The sequence below is a fragment of the Peromyscus californicus genome, unplaced genomic scaffold, assembly GCF_007827085.1.
Source record: "Peromyscus californicus insignis strain IS unplaced genomic scaffold, ASM782708v3 Scaffold_10__1_contigs__length_136768540, whole genome shotgun sequence".
NCBI classification, from domain to species: Eukaryota; Metazoa; Chordata; class Mammalia; order Rodentia; family Cricetidae; genus Peromyscus; species Peromyscus californicus.
In genome coordinates, this window is record NW_026294391.1 from 60,941,133 (window position 1) to 60,964,322 (window position 23,190).

Sequence of the window (23,190 nt, forward strand, 5' to 3'; positions counted from 1 at the left end):
ACTAATATGTATATTTTAAAGGTACCTTGACTTCAAAATTTGGATCTAAGGATATGTTGCTTTGGAAAGGAGGCTCTGCTTTTGTTTCCACAGGAATCAAGAGGCTATGAATTTGTTCCAGGTTAAGATGGACCAGATTTGATCAAGCCAGAACCTTAACAGATGGTACCTATCAACAAAGGTTATAGCCAGTCTTCCCAGGACTTGACCATTATCTTGAATTTTCTCAGGATCCCCATAAGACTACCAGCACACCCTATCAGCAGGAAATAGCCTAGAACACTATGCCGACATTCCCCAAAAATGGATTATGGATGTTTGTCTTTGTTTAGATTGTTGGTTACAAATTGTTATTGGTCATAGTCAATCTCTTTCTAAAACAAGAAAGGGGGCTAGGATATAGAAATATAGGATATAGATATGATAGGATAAAAGGTTAGATTATTGAATCTATTTTTAAAGAGCAACTTGTTTTAAATTGCTATAGATTTTAGTTTATTGACACAAATATAAAGTTAATTTTGTTATACTGTAAGTAAATTTCTACTCTTGTTTAAGGTATTATGTTTGTGCAGTTCATTTGAAATTGTAATGGATAATAAGAAATACCAATTAATAACTAGTCTTCTATGATAGTCAAACTTATAGTCATGTTAGTTAAGTTTTCTAGGTATACATAGATATAATTCAGTTAGGTAGGTAATGTTCCAACACTTCAAAGACCTACAGAATATGGCATTTAAAATGTTTTAAAAACTTAGACTTTTCTGGACAATGAGACACATCTGCTCCTGGCAGCACCTATTACTTCAAGGAAGATGAAGGGCACTAAAGACACTCCATATGGAGTTTCTCTTCTTCTTGGAAGAACTGGCCATGTGGGCAAGAAACTGCTCTTGCCTGGACTGCTTGACAGTACGTTATATAAACTGAACATGCAGGACCCATATGAAGGTGACCACAAAACTTTGCAAGACAAGATGGTCCTTTGGGTTCCTGCTTTGCAGAGGAGACTGCCAGACATTCTACAGGACACATGGAGAAGCGACTAAAAAACTCTAGGCCTGTAGGCTGAAGATGGATGCCCCAACGTTACACAGGAACTTTGGGTGATTGGCCAGACAGCCAGCTGTCTTTGTCATTCTAGATTTTTGGAGGTTGCTTATAATGCTCTTCCTGTTTAGTTAGGTAATATTATATCCATCTGAGGTCTTTGATGTAGCTGAAGACTAGATAGTTTGTGGCAGGGTCCTGTGCTGTTGTTCCCTTTGGGGGAGGGGGCCAAGTAGGTGCAGAGTCAAACCACACAGACTCCAGGAGAATGTCAAAACAAGAAGCTCAGTTTATTCAGGAAGAGGCAAGTGTTAAATACCTTTCACCTGACCCTAGGGGGAGGTCTGATGAATATGCATCTGCTGGTGTGACATGCCTGCCTCTCATTGGTCCAGGTCACCTCCATATCATGTCTCAGCTGCTATTGCTAAGGCCCTTAGGCAGACCCAGGTTGGCTCTCAGAAAGTATCTTTTTTGTGCTGGTTTGGGCCGGCTGGCCCTCAAGCCTGTTAGGGATGAGTCATCCCACAATAGTTAAAATTATAATTTTCCGTGGTTATTATAAAAGATAAATTAGATATGAAACCTTAGACTCACAAATATAGGACAGATAGAAAAAATTTTCTTTAATTTTACAAAATACAAATAGACTAGACTATTGTAACTGTAATTCTTGCTTGATAACTGTTTTGTTATATGTAATTTTAATAGGTTAAAGTTTAAAAAAACTTCCTTTTCTTTAGACAGAAAAGGGGAAGTGATGGGGGAATGTCTTTCTGTACACTGCGAATATGTGTTGCTCTGATTGATAAATAAAGCTGTTTGGCCTATGGCAAGGCAGCTTAGAGGCAGGCAGGAAATTCAGAGAGAGAGAGACAGAGAGACAGAGAGAGAAAGAGAGAGAGAGAGAGAGAGAGAGAGAGAGAGAGAGAGAGAGAGAGAGAGAGCAAGGCGGGGGTATGGGGGAGACACACATGGAGCAACATGTAATGGGACACAGGTAAAGCCATGGAACATGTGGCGTTACATAGATTGATAGTTATGGGCTAATTTAAAATATAAGAGCTTGCTAGCAAAAAGCTTGAGTCATGGCTATGCAGTTATAATTAATATAAGCCTCTGTGTGTTTACTTGGGGGACACAAGTGGGAGAGATTTGTCCCCACTGCCAGCAGGCCTGGACACAGGAAATCTTCTGGCTATATCATAATGATATACTGCCACTTGGCAGCAACACTTAATTCCGTAGGCTCACAAGTCCAAGAGACCCTGAGAAGCAACCTTACATCTCTTCCTTCTGACCCATCTTCACCCAGGACTCCTTAGGGTTTCTCCTGCCAATCTGACTGTGACTCTCCAATTGCCCAACAAGGTCTGGAGACCAAGGTAAGTGACCCCATATTTCCTTTTCTTGTCACCTTCCAAGTTGATAACCCCTTCACCCAAGGCCATGATTTCAATACAGTAGAATCTCCAGACAACCCATAAGGCACATGAGACCTTGGCAAGTGACTGAATGCAACTTCTTCTCATGCTTCCCTGCTTGTTTCTCTTTTCTCTGGCCTCTGCCCACTCTGTCATATCCAAAATATATTCTTTCACCCTCTGGTGGCCCTCAAGCCACAGCATCTGGTCCACAGACCCTGGTGAAACAACCTGTATCCCTTCTTCCTGGCCCATCCCCAGTATGAAGCCCCAAATCACCACTCTTTTCTACCAGAAAATTTCCAGCAGTCTAATGGGGCCAAGAGAAAAGGCATGAATGCTTCCAAACTCAAGCAAGTATTTCACTGGTTGGGAAACCTGGTAGTGTAGCTGAAGTTTTTCTGTGCTTTCCCGGCACCAACGTCCCACAGCCACTTATAAAATTCCTGGGTCCCACCTGGTCCTGCAACCGCTCAGACCCAAGTAAACACACAGAGGCTTATATTATTTATAAACTGTATGGCCATTAGCTCAGGCTTATTACTGACTAGCTCTTACACTTAAATTAACCCATAATTCTTATCCATGTTTAGCCATGTGGTTTGGTACCTTTTCTCAGTTCTGCCTTCACAACTTGCTTCTTCTGTGTATGGCTAGTGACTCCTGACTCAGCCCTTCTTCTTCCCAGAATTCTCCTTGTCTGTTTATCCCACCTATACTTCCTGGCTGGCTACTGGCAATTAGCATTTTAGGAGATGCTGCCAGCTGCTGTTAAGAGAAGCAAGATGTAAAAGTACTGGTGAGCGATGAGCCACATGGCAAAGTATAGATTTATAGAAATGGGTCCGAGCAGCTGCAGTACCGGAGGGTGAGAGAGATTTGTCCTGACTGAAGGGCCAGGGGAGTCGGGCAGGACCAGAAAAAACTTTCAGCTACATGGTAGAGACAATAAACACATGAATAAAATAATTTTTAAAAGGAAAAACAAATATCTTATGAACATAGATTTTTTTTTTGTAAAATACTTCCAAATCAACACAAGAACACATAAAAATATATCTTCAATGACCAAACTGATTTCATTCCAGAGTTTCAAGGATATAAGTTGATAAGTAAAATTTAGCATATGATGGTCTCAAAAAATAACTTGGAATAAATTTAATGAAAAAATAAAGGACCTCTACAATGAAAACCTCTGAGAAATAAATTGAGGAATGCATTAGAAGATGGAAAGAACTTCCACACCCATCCTTCAGTAGAAACAAAATTGTGAAAACAGTCATATCAAAAGCAGTCATAGATTCAATGCAATCCCAATGAAAACCCCATTATATTTTTATTATAAATAGAAAAAAATCTTAAAACACAAAACATACACATATAAACCCATGCAACTTCAGTGACTGACTTTTGACAGAAATGCCAAAATACATATTTGGGGAAAGTTAGCATCTTCAACAAATGGTACAGGATAAACTGGATGTTTGTATGTAGAAGAATGAAACAATCTTTCCTTATCTCATTCACATACAAATCATGTCCAAGTGGATAAAGATTTCAACTAAAACCTGAAAGATCGCAACTCTAGATAAAAGTGTGGAAAATATACTAGAAGACATAGACATAAACAATGACTTTTAAAACCAGACTCTTGTTGCTTAAGAAATATGGCTAACAATTGAAAACATTTCAGTATATTAAGAAAACTATCAGTGAAAGGAAGAGGCAGCCCACATCTTAGGAAAAATTATTTGCCAGATTATTAATATATGGAACATGAAGAATAAAAAGGGATTGATATCTGGAACATATCAATATTGATATATGGAACACGAAAAATAAAAAAGGAAACAAACAACCTAATCAAAACAATGTACCTGAACACAGAATTATTTTTTTCTACTGAGTAACATTTTAATTCTGTTCTTCATAAAAGCAAAACTAACCAATATTTTGCTAATCTTTTTTAACAACAAAATAAAATATAATAAGACAAAACAAAAACTATCACATTGAAATCGAACAAGGCAAACCAGCAGGAAAAGAGCCCAAAAGAAGACACAAGAATCAGAGACCCACTCCTTTGGACACTCAGGAATCCCATTAAAAACACTAAACTGAAAGTTATAATATAAGAACAGAGGACCTGGTGCAGACCCATGTAGGCCCTGTGATTGCTGCTTCAGTCTCTATGAGCTCATATGCACCTTCCTTAGTTGACTCAAAGGGTCTTGTTCTCCTGGTGTCCTCCATGCCCGCTGGCTTCTATACTCTTTCTACCACCTCTTCTTTGTGTGTGTGTGTGTGTGTGTGTGTGTGTGTGTGTGTGTGTGTGTGTGTGTTTCCCCTGAGCTCTGAGCTCTGAGGGGAGGGATTTAATGGAGACATTTCATTTAGAGCTGAGTGTTCCAAGATATCTCTCTCTCTCTCTCTCTCTCTCTCTCTCTCTCTCTCTCTCTCTCTCTCTCTCTCAAACTCTCCCCCTCTGCAGCATAACATCTACCTGTGAGTCTCTATATTGTTCCCATCTGCTGCAGGAGAAAGTTTTTCTGATGATGGCTGAATAAGACATTTATTTATGAGTATGGCAGAATATTGTTAGGAGTTACTTTATCACTACCTTTTTTTTCCCCCAGATCAGTAGTGTTTGGTTTTATCCTAGGTCTCTGGTTCTTGGTTACCCAAGCAGTGTTGGGTATGGGTTCCATCTCATGGAGTGGACCTTAAGTCAAATCAGATGTTGGTTGGTTACTCCCATAAGCTTTGTGCCACCGTTGCCCTAGCACATCTTGAAGGCAGGACAGCATCATATATCAAAGATTTTGTGGCTTTATTGTTGTTTACATTTCTCTTTTGGTAGCCTGAAGAGTACTTCCCTATACCAAAGACACTAGAACATAGGGGTAAAGGTTCTATGTGGCATCAGTTCGACCTCTCCATGTTCAATAAGTTGTGTAGGTATCTTCAGCAATGGGGCCCTGATGTCAGTTTGTGGAGAGGAGCCAATTGTCTTGACAACCGCTTGAGTTGTTTTGGGGTTTCCATGGGACCCCTTTAGCCAACAACTCAATTGGATGTAACCCAGTTCTGGTACTGGAAGCTTCATTTGGTGACAAGAGAAGACCAGTTGGGACTCTGTCTCCCCTACTGTTTAGAGATCACTTTCTTATATTTTAGGAGGTTTCCACTGCACTAGGTTTCCATACCACTCCTCAAATGCCCTTCAGTTCTAGCTGTCTCTCCCTGCATTTCCTCCCTCAACCCTATCATCCCTCCCTCTCTCTACCTGATTCTCCTGTTTCAGTCTCCTCATACCCCCAGTCCACCCATAAAATCTATTCTATTCCCTACTCTCAGGGAAATCCACATGTCCCCTAGTCCCTTCTTCTTCTCTGAGCCTACAGCTAATATCCAGATATAAACAAACACATACCATATTTATCTTTCTGGGTCTGGGTTACCTCACTCAGGATGACGTTTTTCTAGTTCTACCCACTTGCCTCCAAATTTCATGGTCCATTTTTTAACAGCTGAGTAATACTCCCTTGTGTAAATTACTATATTTTCTTTATCCATTCTTCTGTTAAGGGACATCTAGGTTGTTTACAATTTCTGGCTATTAATGTAGAGCCTTAATGAACATGGTTGAGTTCATGTTTCTATAGTAGAGTGAATTGTCCTTTGGATATATGCCCAAGAATGGTATAGCTAGATCTTGAGGTAGAACAATTCCCATCTTTCTAAGAAACCACCACTCTGATTTCCATAGTGGCTATATAAGTTTGCACCAGCAATGAAGGAGTGTTCCCTTGCTTCACATTCTTGTCAGCATGAGCTGTCACTTGTGTTTTTGATCCTAGCCATTCTGACAGGTGCAAGATGGAATCTCAAAGTCCATTTTGCATTTGTTGATTTTGCATTTCCCTGATAGCTAAGGATGTTGAATATGTCTTTAAGTGTTTCTCAGCCACTTGAGTTTCCTCTATTGAGAATTCTCTGTTTAGATTGTACCAATTTTTAATTGGATTATTTGTTTTTTGATATCTAGTTTCTTGAATTTTTTATACATTTTGGATATTAGTCCTCTATTGGATATGAAGTTGGTAAAAATCTCTTACCATTCTGTAGGCTTCTGCTTTGTCCAAATGATGGTGTCCTTTGCCTTACAGAAGCTATCAGTTTTATGAGGTTCCACATTAGTTGTTGATCTTAGTGCCTGTGCTATGGGTGTTCTGTTCAGAAGGTTGTCTCCTGTATCAATGTATTCAAGGCTGTTCCCCACTTTCTCTTTTACTAGGTTCAGTGTATCTGGTTTTACGTTGAGGTCCTTGATCCATTTGAAGTTGAATTTTGTGCAGTGTCATAAGTATGGATCTATTTTCATTCTTCTACATGCAGATATCCAGTGTGAAAAGGCACCATTTGTTGAAGATTCTGTATTTTTCTACTGTATATTTCTGGCTTCTTTATAAGAAAATCAGGTGTTCATACGTGTGTGGATTTATGTCTGGGCCTTCAATTTGACTCCATTTATCAATATGTCTGTTTTTGTACCAATACCATGCTGTTTTAATTATTATAGCTCGGTAGAACAACTTGAAATCAGGGGTGGTGATACCTCCAGCAGTTCTCTTATTAGGATTGTTTTAGCTATCCTAGATTGTGTGTGTGTGTGTGTGTGTGTGTGTGTGTGTGTGTGTGTGTGTGTGTGTGTGTGTGTGTTTCCATATGAAGCTTAAAAATTGTCCTTAGAAGATCTTTGAAGAATGGTGTTGGTTTCGATGGAGATTGCCTTGGATCTGGTCTCCAATTCTTGTATCTTCTCTTGAGCTCTTTTCCTTCTGTTAGTTTAGTCCAATTCTGATATGTTAGTTTATGTTTTGTCTTACTATATTTTATTATTATCCCTTAGAAGCCTGTTTGTTTTCCAATGAGAGACAGAAAGGGAGTGGATCTGGATGGGAGGGGAGGTAGGGAGGAACTGGGAGGAATAGAGGGACAGGAAAACAAATTAGGATATATTATGTGAAAAAATCTGTTTTTATTAAAAGGGAAAAACGAAAAAGAGAACTGCAAGCCAATATTGATGAACATACATGTAAAAAAAACTTCAATAGCAGAGCATTAAAAGGATTATACAGTACTACCAATGGGTTATATATCTGGAATGGTGTGATGGATATTCTTGAGGGCACATGTGAAAGTTTTTTTTTTTGCTTGGTTTGAAGTGTATTAATTCACTTCTAGTCTGGATCTTTGAGGTAGAAAAACATACATCTTTGATCTGGATCTTGAGGCAAGAAAACACGTCTTTAATTTGGATCTCGAGTTGGGAAGACACGCCTTTAATCTGGGCCATATCTTCTTCTGGAAGTCTATATAAGGAGATAAAAGAAGGAAACTTTTGCTTGCCCTCACCTTCATAGCATATCTCATTCCTTCACTGGCCTTAGCCTTTCTTCAGGATTCCAGCATATACAGAAGACAAGGTGAGACATTGAGTCTTGTGAACTGAGCAACTACTGGATTCTTGGACTTTCTGTTCACAGCCAGCCATTTTGGATTATCTGGACTGTAGCCCGTAAGCCATCCCAATAAATAGAGATTCATCATATAAGTTCTGTTACTCTAGAGAGCCCTGACTAATACAAAGGGAACCATGATTTAATATATGTAAACTGTAAGATACTTCACATTACTGATTATGGAGAAAACCATATTAATGTATCAATAGATGAAAAGACAGTATTTGATAAAATTCACTGCTCTTTCATGCTTGTAGGAAAAAGCCAAAATGTGGCATTCAGAAAAAAATGGTTCTGTCATAAAGCTATACATATAAACCAATGAGCGAATGGGAGCTCAAAAGCAAATCCACACATATATGACTAACTATACTTTGACAAAAATGCCAAGAATAAACAAAAGGGAAAGGGCAATCTTTTCCACAAATATTTTTTTAGGAAAATTAAATATACACATGCCAAAGAATGAAATTAGATATTTATATTACACACAGATGGGAACTCAAAATAGATTAAGACTTTCTTTTTTTCTTTCTTTAAAGATTTATTTTATCTTTAATTATATGTATGTATGTATCTGTATATGGGCATGATGTGCAGGTGCCGATGGAGACCAGAAGAGGGTATTACCTCTCCTGGAGCTGGAGTTACAGGTAGTGTGAGTTGTTCAATGTGAGAGTCGGCAAACAAATTCAGGTTCTCTGCATGAGCAGTACACAGCTGTCTTAACCACAGAGCCATCTCTCCTGCCTCTTAACTGTTTTGATTGGGAGTGTGTTGTGGGAGGGGGTGTGCACATGCTTAGCACATTTTAGGAGGGCAGAGGACAACTTTTTGAAGTCAGTTCTCTCCTTTAACCTTTACATGGGTTCCAGGGATCAAACTCAAGTCAAGCCATCAGGCTTGTGTGACAAGTGGTTTACCTGCTGAAGCATCCCAAGGGCTCTTCAATGTACACTCTAAAAATTTCAAACTCATAGTACAAAACTTTAGGATATGGTTTCATGATATTGTCTTGGATATGAAAACAAACCAGGCAACCAAAGTCAAAACAGATGGTTGGTACTACATCAAGCTATAAAGTTTTTGTACAGTAAAAGAAATAATAGGATGGAAAGACAATTGTTCTACTGTGACAGGGCAAGACAAAGAGAAGGTTCCTCCATCTAGTATTCTTGCTGAGGCCATTCCAGGTTTAAGTAGAATTTGATCTCCTTGATGGAGAATCTCATGGAAAATTACCCAACCTTATTCTAGGAACCAAAGGTTAGGATGTCCCAGACAATTCATCTTAGCTTCCATTAAACTGCCTGTTTGTGCAGAACCCCTTCCCGCTAACTGCTTATCTTAGCTTCTCTTAAACTACTTCCTTCTCCGAAGGCCCCTGCAGCTTCTGAGCTAGATGCCAGGAGGTCATTTCTGCCTTTCTAGATAATTGGGGCCACACGTAGATCCCGGAACACTTGAGTGTGGTCACAGCCAGCTGGACTAAAGACTTTCAATTGGCTATAAACTGTGTCTGAGTGGTCATCTTTAGGGGGCTACCCATAACACTACCTTCAGTCCCTGGCTATAATAAAATACTTTGGAGAAAGAAACTTAAGGAAGAAAAAGGGTTCATGTGGCTTACACTTCCCGGTCATAGTCTGTCACTGACGGAAGTAAGGGCAGGAGTGCCAGCAGGAAGTTTGAAGCAGAAACTATAGAGTAAAACTGCTTAGTAGCTTACTCATTCTCAGGCTTATGCTTAGCTAGCCTTCTAATACATCCTAGGATCATGTGCAGTGGGCTGGGCCCTCCTGCATCAATTAAGAATCAAGAAAATCTCCCCCAAATACACCCACAGACTAATCTGATATAGGCAATTCCTCAACCGAGAGGCTTGCCTCTCAGATAATTCTAGGCTGGGTCAAGATGACAAAGCAAACTATGACAACAACCTACAGAATGGGTAAAAATATTTCCAAGTCATATTCCTAGTAAGAGTTAATATCTACAATAAGAAAATAGACTAAGAACTTCAATCAGCAGTTCTTCAAAGAAGACATCCACCTGAACTTCAGTAACTCAGTCAATGGCAAATCAAAATATCAGTAGTTTATCACCTCACACCTGTTGGGTTGACTATAATAGAAAAAAATCAACAGCATAATACATGTGTTGTAGAGCTGTAAAGGAATTGGAACCTTTGATAGGAATGCAAACTAGTTAAGGTTGTATGGAAAGCAATGTGGTGATCCTTCAAAGATGAATTCCAAGCTGAGCATTAACATAAAAAAATGAAAACAATCTTCAAGACGTATCTATACTCTCAGATTCATCATACCATTTATTACAATACTCAAGGTTTGTAAATGACCCAAATGTCCATGGAGAAATGAATACATTAATGTTGGCTACAGATATATAAATAAATATTCTTTCTGCCTTAAATAAAAAAAGGAAATCCTACCATACAGAACAGTATGAATGGTGAACCCAAAGGACATTGCACCAAGTGAAATAAGCCACTGAAAGGGCACAAATACTGTGTATGTCCACTTACACAAGTCATCTGAAGTAATTTGTGACATAAAGAATGTAATGGTATTTGGGGATCTGGGGAAAAGAAACAGAGGTTGCTAATAAATGAGCTTAAAATATCAATTATACTAGTTAATTCTAAAAATCTGCTGAAAACCACTATGCCTATAAATAACACTAATGCACTGTATCTTTAAAATGTATTGAGAGATGGCTCAGCAGCTAAGAGCACTGCCTACTCATCCAAAGGTCCTGAGTTCAATACCCAACAGCTACATGGTGGCTCACAACTGTCTGTAATGGGATCTGATGCCCTCCTATGGCATTCAGGCATATGTGGAGACAGAACACTATCACATAACAAATAAATAGTATTTTTTGAAAAATTAAAATCCACAATATTATTCATCCTATTAAAAGTTACTAGGCATATAACTAATATGGAAAATGTGAAACTAATAAAGAAAAAACAAAAAAACTGTCCATAGAGGAGACTGTGAAAGCCAGAAGGTCCTGGACAGATATTACACAGACACTAAGAGACCATGGATGCCAACCCAGACTATTATACCCAATAAAACTCTCAATTGCCATAGATGGAGTAAACAAACTATTCCATGATAAAGCCAGATTTAAACAATATCTATCCACAAATCCAGTCCTACAGAAAGCTCTAGAAGGAAAAATCCAATCTAAGGAAGTTAGATACACCCATGAAAACACAGGCAATAGATAATCACACACCAACAAATACCAAAGAAGGGAAACACACAACACTACCACTGAAAAATAACAGGAATTAACAATCACTGGTCATTAATATCCCTTAATATCAATGGACTCAATTCACCTATAAAAAGACACAGACTAACAGAATGGATACAAAAACAGGATCCATCCTGCTGCTGCATACAAGAAATACACCTCAACTTCAAAGACTGACACTACCTCAGAGTAAAAGGCTGGGAAAAGACTTTTCAATCAAATAGACTTAAGCAAGCTGGTGTAGCTATCCTAATATCTAATAAAATAGACTTCAAACTAAAATCAATCAAAAGGGATCAGGAAGGACATTACATATTTATGACAGAAAACAATCCACCAAGATGAATTCTCAATTCTGAACATTTATGCCCCAAATATAAAGGCACCCACATTTGTAAAAGAAACATTACTGAAGTTTAAATTACACATCAAACCCCACTGTAGTAGTGGGAAATTTCAACACTCTACTCTCACCAATGGACAGGTCTTCCAGACAGAAACTTAACAGACAAATAAGGGAACTAACAGATATTATGACTCAAATGGACTTAATAGATATCTACAGAACATTCCACCCTAACACAAAAGAATATACCTTCTTCTCAGTACCCCATGGAATCATTTCTAAAATTGACCACATGCTCAATCACAAAGCAAATCTGAACAGATACAAAACAATTAGAATAACTTCCTGTATTTTATCAGACCACCATGGCTTAAAGTTAGATTTCAACAACAACAAAAATTACAGAAAGCCTACATGTCATGGAAACTGAATAATGCCCAACTGAATCACCAATGGGTGAAGGAAGAAATAAAGAAAGAAATTAAAGATTTTCTAGAATTCAATAAAAATGAATGTACAACATACACAAACTTATGGGACACTATGAAAGCAGTGCTAAGGGGAAAGTTCATAGCACTAAATGCCTACATAAAGAAGTTGGAGAAATCTCACCCTAGTGACTTAACAGCACACCTGAAAGCTCTAGAACAAAAAGAAGCAAACGCACTGAGGAGGAATAGACACCAGAAAATTATCAAAGTGAGAGCTGAAATCAATAAAATAGAAACAAAGAGAACAATACAAAGAATCAATGAAACAAAGAGTTGGTTCTTTGAGAAAATCAACAAGGTAGACAAGCCCTTATCCAAACTAACCAAAAGACAGAGAGAACATTCAAATTAACAAAATCAGAAATGAAAAAAGAGACATAACAACAGACAATGAGGAAATCCAGAGAATCATCAGGTCATACTTTAAAAACCTGTACTCCACAAAACTGGAAAATCTAAAAGAAATGGACAATTTTCTGGATAGGTGCCACATACTAAAGTTAAATCGAGACCAGATAAACAATTTAAATAGGCCAGTAACTCCTAAAGAAATAGAAACAGTCATTAAAAGTCTCCAAATGAAAAAAGCCCAAGACCAGATGGTTTCAGCACAGAATTCTACCAGATTTTCAAAGAACAGCTAATATCAATACTCTTCAAATTGTTCCACACAACAGAAACAGAAGGAACATTACCAAACTTTTTATGAGGCTACAGTTACCCTGATACCCAAACCACACAAAGATGCAACAGAGAAAGAAAATTACACACCAATCTCCCTCATGAACATTGATGCAAAAATACTCAATAAAATTTTGGCAAACCGAATCCAAGAACACATCAAAAAAAATTATCCACCATGACCAAGTAGGCTTCATCCCAGGGATGCAAGGACGGTTCAACATATGAAACTCTGTCAATGTAATACACCATATAAACAAACTGAAAGAAACAAACCACATGATCACCTAATTAGATGCTGAAAAAGCTTTTGACAAAATCCAATACACCTTCATGATAAAGGTCCTAAAGCGATCAGGAATACAAGGAGCATACCTAAACATAATAACGGCAATTAACAGCAAGCCGACAGCCAACATCAAATTAAATGGAGAGAAACCCAAAGAGATTCCACTAAAATCAGGAACAAGACAAGGCTGTCCACTGTCCCCATATTTATTTAATGTAGTACTTGAAGTTCTAGCTAGAGCAATAAGACAACAAAAGGATATCAAGGGGATACAAATTGGAAAGGAAGAAATCAAACTTTCACTATTTGCAGACGATATGATAGTATACATAACTGACCCCAAAAATGCTACCTGAGAACAGCTAATAAATACCTTCAGTAATGTGGCAGGATACAAGATTAACTCAAAAAATCAGTAGCCCTCCTATATACAAATGACAAAGGATCTGAGAAAGAAATCAGAGAAACATATGTAGCAGGAGTCTTAAAAGTTCTTATTAATAAAATCAAACCTGAGCCAACTATTGGGGTCAACACTGGAAGATCAGAGAAACAGAACAAGCCACAGCTAACCTTACCTGGCCAACTTCTCAGCTGATCTTGTTTCCTCAGACTGAAAGCTTCTGTGTCCTCATCCCAATGGCTCTCAGCTGAACTGCTGCTCGAAAGCCTGAAGCTTAACCAGCTAAAAGCTTCTAGTTTCTGGTCCTCACGCCTTATATACCTTTCTGCTTTCTACCATCACTCCCTGGGATTAAAGGCTCGCTTTCTGGGATTAAAGGCGTGAGTCACCATGTTTGGCTGTATCCTTGAACAGATGGATTTCTGCCTCTGGAATGCTAGGATTAAAGGCATGTGCTACCACTGCCTATCCTAAGTATCTAGTGGCTTTTCTGTTCTCTGACCCCAGATAAGTTTATTAGGGTACACAATATTTTGGGGAACACAATACCACCACAAACATCACCCTTTACAATAGCCACAAATAATATAAAATACCTCGGGGTAACTCTAACTAAGCAAGTGAAAGACCTGTATGACAAGAACTTTAAGTCTCTGAAGAAAGAAATCAAAGAAGATATCAGAAAATGGAAAGATCTCCCATGCTCATGGGTAGGTGCGATTAACATAGTAAAAATGATCATCTTACCAAAAGCAATCTACAGATTCAATGCAATTCCCATCAAAATCCCAACACAATTCTTCACAGACCTGCAAAGAACAATACTCAATTTCATATGGAAAAACAAAAATTAAAAAAAAAAACAGGATAGCTAAAAGAATCCTGTACAATAAAGCAACCTCTGGAGGCATCACCATCCCTGACCTCTATTATAGAGCTATAGTAATAAAAACAGCTTGAAATTGGCATAAAAACTGGCATATGGACCAATGGAATCAAATTGAAGACCCTGACATTAATCTGCACACCTATGAACACCTGATTTTTGACAAAAAGCCAAAACTGTACAATGGAAAAAAGAAAGCATCATCAAAAAATGGTGCTGGCATAACTGGATGTCAACATGTAGAAGATTGCAAACAGATCCATATCTGTCACCGTGCACAAAACTTAAGTCCAAGTGGATCAAAGACCTCAACATAAACCCAGTTACACTGAACTTGATAGAAGAGAAAATAGGAAATAGTCTAGGGCACATTGGCAGAGGAGACAACTTCCTAAATATAACACCAATAGCACAGACACTGAGAGTAACAATAAATGGGACCTTCTGAATCTGAGAAGCTTTTTTAGGACAAAAGACATGGTCAATAAGACAAAATGACAACCTACAGAATGGGAAAAGATCTTCACCAACCCAACATCCGACAGAGGGCTGATCTCCAAAATATATAAAGAATTCAAGAAACTAGACATCAAAACACCGAACAATCCAATTAAAAAACGCCTTTAATCCCAGCACTCGGGAGGCAGAGTCAGGCGGATCTCTGTGAGTTCGAGGCCAGCCTGGGCTACCAAGTGAGTCCCAGGAAAGGCGCAAAGCTACTCAGAGAAACCCTGTCTCGAAAAACCAAAAAAAAATAAATAAATAAAATAAAATAAAAAAAAATAAAAAATGGGCTATAGAGCTAAACAGAGAATTCTCAACAGAAGAATCTCAAATGGCTGAAAGACATTTAAGGAATTGTTCAGCATCCTTAGTCATCAGGGAAATGCAAATCAAAACGACTCTGAGATACCATCTTACACCTGTCAGAATGGCTATGATCAAAAACACCGAAGAGAGCTTACATTGGAGAGGATGTGGAGCAAGGGGAACACTCCTCCTTTGTTGGTGGGAGTGCAAACTTGTACAACCACTGTAGAAATCAGTATGGTGGTTTCTCAGAAAGTTGGGAATCAATCTACCTCAAAACCCAGCGATATCATTTTTGGGCATATACCCAAGGGATGCTCAATCATACCACAAGGACACATGCTCAACTATGTTCACAGCAGCATTATTTGTAATAGCCAGAACCTGGAAACAACCTAGATGCCCCTCAACTGCAGAATGGATAAAGAAAACGTGGCACATATACACAATGGAGTACTACTCAGCAGTAAAAAACTATGACATCATGAAATTTGCAGGCAAATGGGTGGAACTAGAAAATATCATCCTGAGTGAGGTAACCCAGACTCAGAAGGACAAACATGGTATGTACTCACTCATAAGTGTATACTAGATGTAAAGCAAAGGATAACCAGACTACAACCCACAGCTCCAAAGAAGCTAGCTAACAAGGAGGACCCTAAGAGGGATGCATGGTTCGCCCTGTGAAGGAGAAATAGATAAGCTCTCCATGAGCAAACTGGGGGTTAGGGGGTGCAATGTAGGGTAGGGGATGGGGAATGAGAACGTAAGGGAATGGGATATTCGAGCTGGAACAGGGACAGAGTGGGAGAGCAAGGAAAGAGATACCATGATAAATGGAGACATCATGGGAATAGGGAGAAACAGGGTGCTAGGGAAGTTCCCAGGAATCCACAATGATGACCCCACCTTAGACTACTAGCAGTAGTGTAGAGGGTGCCTGAACTGACCTACTCCTGTAATCAGATTGGTGAATATCCTAACTGTCATCATAGAGCCTTCATCCAACTGATGGAAGCAGATGGAGAGATTCATGGCTGGGCGCCAGGCCATGCTCCAGGGTTCCAGTTGATGAGAGAGAGGAGGGATCCTATGAACAAAGGACATTGAGATCACGAAGGGAAAATGTACAGAGACGACCAGGCCAAACTAGTGGGAACTCATGAACTGTGGACCAGTAGCTGTGGAGCCCCCATGGGACTGGACTAGGCCCTCTGAATAAGTGAGACAGTTGTGTAGTTTAAACTATTTAAGAAGCGCTCAGGCAGTGGGATCAGAATCCATCCCTGGTGCATGAGCTGGCTTTTTGGAGCCCAGTGCCTATGGTGGGACACCTTGCTCAGCCTTGGTGCAGGGGGAGGGCCTCGGTCCTGCCTCAAATGAATATACCAGGCTCTGCTGACTCCCCAGGGGAGACCTTGCCTTGGAGGAGGTGGGAATGGGAGTGGGTTGGGGGGAAGGCTTGGGTGAGGAAGGAGGAGGACAGGGGAATCTGTGGTTAGTATGTAAAATGAATAGAAAATTTCTTAATAATTAAAAAAAAACTGTCCATAGAACCTGATCAGAATTGACACAGATTTAAGAACTGGTATGCAGCAGGGGATATATCACAGTGATAGAGTACTTGCCTAGTATGTGTGAGGCCCAGGGTGGCACCGCCAGCAATGCAAAAGAGATAAACAAAGCCACCCCCTTCAAGCAAAGAAAAACAAGAATTAGCATAAAAGTTGAAGCAATTATGTTAATTTTGTGTTCAAAACATTAAGTAAGGCTAAAGAAAAATCATAAAAAATGAACTCAACTTGAACTTTTAACAATGGAAACTACAAGATAAAACATATGTGGATTTTAAGTGATCAAAGTACAGAGAACAACTGACCTTGGGGTGACCAGCCCAAATTGATACACATCTATACACAACACTCAGACCTAAGACTTGGAGAACATGGGGGGAAAGAGGATGGAAAGATTGTTAGAGCTGGAATAACAGGAAGTCTACTGGGAGTGTGTCTTGTAGATTTGACAGCAAAGCTCTAGCCCTGAAATCTCAACACTGTAGCTGCTTAAACAGGCCGTGAACAATGACAACACTAGTTAACATGCCAAAGTGTGTGTGGGAAATCTCACAGGGCTCTACCTCCAGATGAAGAAGTGCAGGCAGGTAAAGATTGCTGAGAGAGGGAGAATTAATCTCTTCAGATGAGCCCCCTAACTGCTTATCAGATACCAAGTGGTCAACCTGAGAAACATACACGTACAAGCATCACTAGAGATTCAGTCGGTTGTGTTGACATACTTAATCATTTATATATGTGTCACAATAATAACTAAAGTAAAATAAGCCATAAATTGGGGGCTGAAGAGATGGCTCAGCGGTTAAGAGCACTGGCTGCTTTTCCAAAGGTCCTGAGTTCCCAGTAACCACATGGTGGCTCACAACCATCTATAATGGGATCTGATGCCCTCTTCTGGCGTGCAGGAATACATGCAGACAGAGCACGTGTACCTAAGAAGTACATACATAAATAAGATTTGTTGCTAGAGTTTTCCTGCCTGGCCCACAGTCAGGACAATTCTCTCTCACCCGCCAGTCCCAAGCCGCTCAAACCCGATCAAATAAACACAGAGACTTATATTGGTTTCAAACTGTATGGCCGTGGCAGGCTTCTTGCTAACTGTTCTTACAGCTTAAATTAATCCATTTCTATTAATCTATACCTTGCCACGTGGCTTGTGGCTTACCGGTACTTTACATCTTCCTTATCCTGATGGCGGCTGGCAGTGTCTCTCTCACCAGCTTCCTGTTCTCTCAATTTTCCTCTCTGTTAGTCCCGCCTATACTTCCTGCCTGGCCACTGCCAATCAGTGATTTATTCATTGACCAATCAGCAACACATTTGACATACAGACCATCCCACAGCAAAGATTAATAAAGGAATAAAAACCCCAAGTGTTAGGATAAAAAGCCATGAATTTGAGTGGAGGGGAATATGGGGGGGTGTTGGAGGGGGGGAATGTTATAACTATATCTTAATTAAAAATAAAATAAAATTTTAAAGTAAAACATCAGATCATGGGAAGTATGTAAAAATGCTATGTGGATCTGGCAGTAGAACAGGAATTCAGAAGAAAAGAGAAGTGAAATTCTTGGTATACCTGGAGTAAAACTGAAAAAATTGTCTAAAAGGGAAAGCATTGAAAAAGCTGATTGACAACATCCACAGGCCACATATGCATACATCTGGAGTTCAAGGGGGAATAAAGAAGAGAAATGAAGAAAAATATTTTAAGAATAATGGCCAAATTTTCTAAAAGAACAAAGAAGTTAAGTAAGCCCTAAAATAAAAGAAATGTAAAAAAATAAAGTAATGAACAACCATATTGTTAAAAACCAATGAAAAGAAAACATTAAAAATGCCCAGAGGGGAAGCAAAAGCCATATTACATTTTCAGAAAGATATAAAAGGGCAACGTTTCTCATCGGGAGCAATGCAATAAGGAAGACAGACAGTACAGCTCTATAGTGTGATGGTTAATTTTCTGTGTGAATTGGCAGGGCCTTGATAACCAGATATTTGCACACACGTTATTATTGCTGCTTCTGTGAAAGTGTGTTTTAGATGAGGTCAGATTACTGTCTACTCCAACTACAACTGTTTTAGAACAGAAACTTTAGGAAGATTAAACTAGAAATATTGGGTCTGGGAATGTAGCTCAGTAGTAAAGAGTTTGCCTAGCATGTGCAAAACCTAAGTTTGACTCCCCAGCATCATAAAAGAATTCGAAAAGGATGCCAAAAGAAAAATATTTACTTGGCTGCAAAAAGCCAAATGCCAGCAAATGTGAGTGCATAAGGCCAGTTCTCAGGCATGAACAAGTTTTTCCTTTGCAGCTTTTTTCTTAGAATATACCGGAAAGACCAAAGATTCCTAAGAAAGCTCCTTCCTGGCTGGAAGAACAACAGCCACTGTCCATATCCACCTAGTCTGATATGCACACTACATTTGCACTATGAAACTATCAGAAAGAACTATCTGATGGAATCTCATTATAGTCAGGTGAGAGACAAATATGAAAACTGCATCCATACTTGTCTTCTTAGATGTTTCTCCAGTAATGTTGTGAATAAGGAGCCCCACAACCCAAGTTCAAAATATTTGTCCAAGATCAAGGCTTAAGAGAAACATCAGGGAGCGCCCAGTTTTGTCCCCTGACCCCTGCCAACCAAGCTAACAAACCTTGAACAAATATAGTGTAGTACAGCTGGAAGAATGGCAAGAGAGTGACTCCATGGGGAGCAAGACAGAAGAAAGATCCAGAGCCAAGTGGAGAAACAAAAACAAGGTATCACTGGAGGATTTTGAAATCTCTGGTGCCCATGGCAACAACAAATTCTAACTCTGATAACCATAGCAACAAATTCTAACTCTGGTAACCATAGCAACTATAGCAACTAAGCAAATTTCAAACCTAGACCAATTCCTGACTAGATCAACACAAACCCCCACAGTAAAGTCCTAGTAGAAGGAAAATCATGCTAATATCTAAGTATAAAAACTGATATCCATATATATAACCCTATACATGGTCATCTTTCAACCAAAAATAAAGTAGCACACAAAAACATAAAAATACACAGTAGGAAGAGACAAAGAAATCATATGAAACAAACTCATATATCATATAGCTGTTGGAATTATCATAAAGAGAATTTAAAACAATGATGATTAACATGTTTAAGCACTGGTTCTCAAAAGCAGATAATGTTTTCCCACAGGGAACAATTGACAACATCTGGAGGCATTTATCTGTATCTGAATAGAAAAGGCGCTACTGGCATCTAGTGGGTAGAGGCCAGAGACGGTGCTAAATATCTTACAATGCACAGGATACCACTTTCCAACAAATTTCTGCCTGAAAATGTCCATTATTTCAAGGCTGAACCCGTTTTAAAAGCTCTAATGGACAATGTCAGAGACACACAAAATTACACTAGTATGCTTGGCAGAAAAAAATGGAAACTGTAAGAAACAAGTAGACATTTTAACACTATAGCGATCATTTCATGATGTATCTTTATATTCAGACCACATTGTACACCATTGTACACAAATCAGACAAAAGATGGAACTATCCTAAATAAAAATCACAGAACATTAGATTATCTCTGTTGGGGTCATCAATAGACTCACTGAAGCTGAGCAAAGAATCACTAACCAAGCTGTCAATAAAAATTAGCTGAACTGGATTACTAAGTGAAAAAAAACAGACTGGTGTACAGAATATGCAAGTGATGTAAGACAATTACAACTAGTGTAATATACATGTCACCAAAACGATAGAAGAGAACAGAGAAGGAGCTATCTGAAAAAATAATGCCTGAGAAGTCTCCAATATGACTAGCAAACACTAGCAAACATTTCAGAGAGTATCAAATAGGGTAAATTCAATAAAAGCAAAACAATGAAATTTCTCCTTGATGTACAATGATTAAACTTATGACTTTTTAAGTTTACAATAGTTTCCCCATGCAATAATTAGGTATTTTAATTCTGGTATAGTATTTAATCAATTACAGAAGTATTTAATACCTTATCAAATAGACAAGTTAGATGATGTTACCCAAGTGTAGACTACTATGAGTGTTCTGATCATGTTTAAGATAGTCTAAGCTAAGCTGAGATGTTTTGTAGCTTATGTATATTATTCAATGTATCTTCAATTCATGATACTTTCAACTTACAATGGGCTTATTATGTATGAATCTCCTTCCTCATTACTGTGACTATTATACCTGATGGAAGCACCTTAAGGGGGAAAGGGTTTATAATTGCTCATGATAAGGGACTATACTCCATTATGACAAGACAGCATTGCACCTGGAGATCTACCTATTGCAATAAAATTTGGTGGCATGTCTCATTATATGGAACTGACTAGGAAGCAGAGAATTCAATCTGGAAATAATGGTGCCATGTAACTCTTTTTATTTTTATTTTTATTTTTATTTTTTGGTTTTTTTGAGACAGGGTTTCTCTGTGTAGCTTTGCGCCTTTCTTGGAACTCGCTTTGGAGACCAGGCTGGCCTCGAACTCACAGAGATCTGCCTGGCTCTGCCTCCCGAGTGCTGGGATTAAAGGCGTGCGCCACCACCGCCCGGCTGCCATGTAACTCTTAAGCTGTACTCTATAACTCTTAAGCTGTACTCTTATAGCCCAATGTCTGTTAGTGAGGCTTTGTGTTCAAGAGGTCCCATGGCCTCCCAAAGCAGTTCTACCAGTTGGAGACCAAGTGTTAAAATACACAGCCTTTGGGGAACATTCACATTCAAACCATAAGACCTTACCATACATTGAGGAGCAACTACATATATACTTAGGCATAGCATGTTTATACTGCTAAGAAACCAATGGCAAAAAGAGATTCTTGCAATTGGTCAGGGTTGGGAGTACACTGCCTACAGAGAAAGAAGGATAAAAAGGACAGGAGACTTCATTTTAGAAATCTTGAAAATAATACTACGTTTTAAGTATTAAAAAAACTTATCAATTTACTATATCCTATTAACTAGTAAAATTATCTTTCAAAAGTAAAACCAATGAGAAATAACTGACCTTAACAGAGTACCCTCCCAACAACAGAAGAATATATATGCTTCTCAATTGCACACAAAATAGTCACAGAATAGGCCATATACTGACTTGAAAGACCAATCTTAGCAAATTAAAAAGAATAGAGATCATCTGAAGTAAATTTTCATGCAAGCACAATCAACGCAGAGTCAACAACAGGGACAGCTGGAAATCCAGCACATATTTGGAAGTTAAACAAAACTCATGTGTGAAAGAAGTCTCCAGGGAAAGCAGAGAACATTTTCAACTAAATGAAAAGTAAAATGCAATATATCAAAATTTGTGATTTACAGCTAATGAAGTGCTTAGAGAAATATCAAGAATTAAGTGCAATATATTAGAAGAAAAGAGATCTGAAAACCAGTAACTAGGCTTTTGCTTCAGGAAATTAAATTGAGGAGAGCAAATAAAACCTAAAGCAGAAGAAAGAAAATGACAAAAATTCAACAGAAATCAATAAAATTAAAATAAGAAAACTACAGATTAAATTAAAAACAAAAGATGGCTCATTCAATAGATAAATAAAGTTGGTAGGCTCTAGGGCAGTAGTTCTCAACCTTCCTGATGCTGTGATCCTTTAACACAGTTCCTCACGTTGCGGTGAACCAAGTATAAAACTGTTTTGTTTGCTACTTTATAACTAATTTTGCTATTGTTATAAACCATGATGTAAATATCTGATATGCAAGATATCTATAAAAGGGGGTCATGACCCTAAGGTTGAAAACCACTGCTCTAGGTAGTGGCAGGGAGAGACGGGGGGAGAAAGTGAGAAAGGAGGATGAGGAGGGGGGAATGTGCAAATCAGCAATGAAACAGGAAACATCACTATTTGTCCTAAAATAATAAGAGGTAAATATGAACAATCTATGTCTATAAATTGTGTATCATGTGTTTGGTGATTTACTAGTATTAAAGCAAAATTTGACAAACCATATTATTCACAAAGTACAGAAATTTTTTTTCACAGTTCTGAAAGCTGAGAAGTCCAACATCAAGGTGCTCCCAGGCCTCTGTTTCTAGAATTGTACCTTGAATCTGAGTCTTATAGAAGGGAGGAATCCTGTAGTCTTCTGTTGTGGAAAACACAAAGGCAAAAGAGAATTAGCCTCATCAAGATATTTTTGTGGTTGAGTCATTCCATTCAAATGATATTCATTTCTTTTCTTTTTTTTTCTTTTTTTTTTTTTTTTTTTTTTTTGGTTTTTCGAGACAGGGTTTCTCTGTGTAGCTTTGCGCCTTTCCTGGAACTCACTTGGTAGTCCAGGCTGGCCTCGAACTCACAGAGATCCGCCTGGCTCTGCCTCCCGAGTGCTGGGATTAAAGGCGTGCGCCACCACCGCCCGGCCTCATTTCTTTTCT

General features: G+C 38.6%; 1 protein-coding gene across 16 annotated transcripts in view; it reads right to left on the bottom strand.

Annotated features, from left to right (window-relative positions):
• Magee2 (MAGE family member E2) overlaps positions 1 to 23,190 on the bottom strand; it is a 263,354-nt gene that overhangs the window by 110,606 nt on the left and 129,558 nt on the right. The window contains exons 8-9 of one of the 16 annotated variants that reach the window (XR_008217373.1): positions 22,860 to 22,901; positions 21,639 to 21,653 (exon numbers count right to left, since the gene is read on the bottom strand). The exons of 11 other annotated variants lie outside the window; for them this stretch is intronic. The gene's annotated coding sequence lies outside the window, so the exon portion shown is untranslated. Of the gene's footprint in view, positions 1 to 6,595; positions 7,677 to 7,752; positions 7,853 to 16,870; positions 16,889 to 21,638; positions 21,654 to 22,859; positions 22,902 to 23,190 lie in introns of those variants that run through there. 4 more of the 16 variants (XM_052734419.1, XM_052734464.1, XR_008217368.1 and 1 more) reach the window with 4 other exon arrangements.